The following is a 4,335-nucleotide window of genomic DNA, read 5'->3' as shown; positions in this document are numbered from 1 at the left end:
CTAGCTAACCCTCCTTGAATTAATTGCTCTATCTCTTATGGCTTCTAACAACAACAAACATGTTTTTGTGAAATACCTTGAGTGTAGGCATAACTATGCAGCTAGATCTAATGGTTATGTACTTGATGGTTGTGGTGAATTTTGTCCAACTGGTGCCCCTGAAACTCCCGAATCCTTCATCTGTGCAGCTTGTCATTGCCATCGAAATTTTCACAGAAAAGTTGAGGTGGAGGTAGAGGATGGGGCGGAGAGTCCCATCATTTCTATTAATCATCCTAGCTACGGTACTTGTTGAAATCACAAAGATCAATTATAATTTTTTCAACACATATATCTCTTAGTTGTTGATTTGATTTTTTTCATAGGTCAAATGTGATTCATCAGATCATCATTTGTAGAAATATGAGCTCTCTCTTTTTAGGGAAATCTTTAAATTGTATAATTACCGTCAACTTAAAAGATTATAGAATTACACATCTAAAGGCAAAATTTTGTTCACTAAACTAGCAGAGAAGAAAAATTAATTGTTTTTTGTTTATTTTTTATTTAAAATTTCAAAGGAATTTTTAGATCTAGAATTTAAAATTTTATGTAGGTGATTAATTATATCTTCAACTATAATAACAGGTACCCCCCTTGTTATCATGGATGATCCACCACCATCACAATCCAAAGTGAGAACTGGAGCACAACTTTGTGAAACGTCTGAAAAGAACAACATTAATGTGGAGACAAAGATGGAGATGGATGGAAGAGAGATAAAAGTGAAGAAGTCGAAAAGAGAGTACAATGGTTGTTCGTCTTCTTCAGTGAGAATAAGGTTGGATCCTTACCAAAGAAAGAGGATTCAAATTTTTGCAAATGAGATCATGGGATGGAAATGGAAAAAGAGCCATGAACAAATTATCCCCTTTTGTGATGAAATAGGCATCACTCCCAATTTCTTGAAGAATTGGATTAACAACACCAGACGCAGAACTAGGACCTAAGAAAAAATAGGCATCTAAGGAATAAGGATTAGTTGCTTTAAATAAGTCTTTTATGTGTTCTCTACTTGTTCAATTTTTTGATTTCTTTTTTCTCATGTCTTTGATCCTTAGAATGTAATAATATAAAGTATTAAGTCTTCTATTTTACTTTATTTTTTTACTCTTCTTTTTTATTTGTTCTTTTACAATATTTTAGGTCTTAATTTTCACATGACATTACATGTTTCAGATAGTAGAAAAAGACATATTTTCCTTCTTAACTTGTCAGAATAAGTCAATTACACGTTTAAACTAGCATGATGATTATTTTTATGTCACACATTTTAACTACTTAAAGGTGAATTTATTTATTTATTAAAACTAACATGACAAAAAAAATATAAACATACGTGTTAAAAAATCATCAAAATAATTAAAAATTTCCTTATACTCCACCCTCAACATTTCTTCTCTCACACTCTGCCCTCCTCCTCTTCTTCACACCACTCTCATTGTCCTCTTCTTCTTTATTTTTTAGTTTCCGTCATTCTTTATTTTTCATCATAGCTTCAAAATAATTTTTTTTAATTTGAAATTAGGTTAATTTTCTGTAAGATTAATCTAAATAAATTTTTAAAAAATAATAATTCAATTTATTTTTTTCAAGCTTGAAAATTTTGAAGCTATGATATTTAGACATACAAAACCTAGACGATATGGGAAGGGGGTGGGCCTATCAACATCATGTCGGAATTTTTATTTGGGATTATCAAAGGCAATAAATCACCTTTGAAAGACATCCATCTGGCTGCCGTCACCATTTTTCAGCGAATCTTCAAGTGTCTTTAGAAAATAAAGACACATTTAATTCAGTGCAAATTTTACTTTCCTCCATTTTGAATATTGATATTCTTCAAAGAATAAGAAGTCTAGCTAGCTAAAATTCATAACAAAGATGAGAAAATTAAGATTATTTTATATAAAAAAAAATCTGATGCTCTATATTTGAGTTCTTAGTAACTTCTTTTTTTTCCAATTGTAACGTTTGTTTATCTTTGAACAAAATAACCAATATAATATAATATAGTTTTTATGATTTGGAAAAAAATTATTTTTAATTTTTGTTAAAGGAGTACAATCTTTTTCTTTTTTGATTTTGAAAAAGGAATTTTACTGTTTTTTTATTTGGTGACATGACAATTATATAAGTTTGATTGTGCTTGGTGATAGGTGACAAAAAAAAATTTAAAAATCAAATATGGTAAAAAAGGAAACATGAATATTGATAATATTTGACAATATGCATCCACTCTTGAACAGACCGTAACCCAAAGGGATGTAAAGACGGAGGAATTATCAACCGTAACTCAAAGGGATGAAAAGACGGAGGAATTATCAAACACCAAAAATACTAATCATCTCAATCATATCACTGAACAAATATTTCATTCTCCGAAAGTTTCAATTGCACTGGCGAAATTCATTATGGCTAGAGCTACTCAAAAGTGGGTGTATAGTAACAAAAATGATGATGGAAACAAGAGAAGAAAGTCATGGAATGAATATATTGTTGAAGAATATGAGAAAGAAAAACCGCAGATAGTGGCTAACCAACTAGAATGGACTTTAAACTTGAGATCAGAAAATGGAAAGAATAAGAAGATTAAGAAGGATGAAGATGAGAAAGTCAGATTGCTTTCAGATGTATATCAAAATCAATGGCAAAGTTATCAAAAAGTTACAGCTTGCTCAAGCCGGAGAATTAACAACTTTTGACCATCCGAATCAAAAAGTGTTATTATTGTTGTTGTTCTTGATTTTTTCTGTATGTTTTTGTTTGGGTAGGGTATATAACTAGGATTAGTCATATAATATACTTCTATGAGTATATATAGGCTAGCTAGCTATCTTCTCAACCTCGTCATTTTCATCAATAATTTTCTTTTTACTTAGTATCATTTGATCCATTATTTTATGTTTCAAAGGTCTTGTTTGGTTGTTCAAAACATATATATATATGTGTGTGTGTGTGTGTGTGTGTGTGTATATGTGTGTGTGTGTGTGTATATATATATATATATATATAATAATTTTCGGAAGTTAAAAAATAAAATACTAATTATTTTTTCGAGATAAAAAAATAAAAAAATCAAATTCTCCTCAAGTAATGGTGGTTATCCACCTCAATGGTTTATATGAAGCAACTTGAAATTTATCGCACTTTCAATATTATCCGTGATTTTAATTGTATAAACAAATCTCATTTAAGATATCTTGAATACTGATTTTGAAAAAAAGTGCACATAAAGCTCGATGAGCACAAAATTGAACACAAAAATAAGCACATCACTTAACTTAAACATGTTTCAATTTCCATCGCTAAAAAAGCCACTACAAAATAGATTTAGAATTTTTGCTAATAATAAATTTTATCCTATTTCAAGTTTACCACTAAAGCAACATTTTCTGATGATGATGAAGAGTATTCTCCCACAATATATGTTGACAGGTCAACTATCAATATATATATCGAATTTAATTAACTAAAATATATGGTATATTGTGTTGTGCGAAGAGATAAAATAGGAAAAGAATCAGCCTTAACTTATGTTAATTTCGACGACAACTCATGAACATAGAAAATATATCTTTATTAATAAATTCATTATTTATTGAGTATTAAATATGTCATCCTTTTTCACACTAGAAAATATAAAATTAGCTGCAGAATTATTCAGTAATCTCTAGTTAATGCATAACTAAATAGTTTTTAACTAGTCTTATAAATACTTTGATCGAATTAATTCCATATATGAATTTACAAAGCATGTATTTGATAATGCAAAAACAGAAAATAGATGACAATTAATATCTGGAGTACTCCAAAAATTATGAACTACTTCAATAAAGTACAAAGTTTTGTTTTATTAACTATTTCCAAATGGCATTTGATCATGCAATGCAGCCCTAGTTAGCAGACACCTCAATCTTCCTCCCATCTATATTATCTACTAACTATTTTGCCTATTTCCCTTCACCGCTAGACTAATTTCCTAGCTAACCCTCCTTGAATTAATTGCTCTATCTCTTATGGCTTCTAACAACAACAAACATGTTTTTGTGAAATACCTTGAGTGTAGGCATAACTATGCAGCTAGATCTAATGGTTATGTACTTGATGGTTGTGGTGAATTTTGTCCAACTGGTGCCCCTGAAACTCCTGAATCCTTCATTTGTGCAGCTTGTCATTGCCATCGAAATTTTCACAGAAAAGTTGAGGTGGAGGTAGAGGATGGGGCGGAGAGTCCCATCATTTCTATTAATCATCCTAGCCACGGTACTTGTTGAAATCACAAAGATCAATTAT

General features: G+C 30.1%; 1 pseudogene; it reads left to right on the top strand.

The window, feature by feature from the left end:
• On the top strand, nt 1-999 carry LOC107031812 (annotated as a pseudogene).
• Nucleotides 1,000-4,335: the final 3,336 nt, after the last annotated feature.

This window comes from Solanum pennellii, chromosome 1 (assembly GCF_001406875.1).
Source record: "Solanum pennellii chromosome 1, SPENNV200".
Classification (NCBI taxonomy): domain Eukaryota; kingdom Viridiplantae; phylum Streptophyta; class Magnoliopsida; order Solanales; family Solanaceae; genus Solanum; species Solanum pennellii.
The sequence above is the reverse complement of the archived record's forward strand: the minus strand, read 5'-3'. Positions and strand labels throughout refer to the sequence as shown.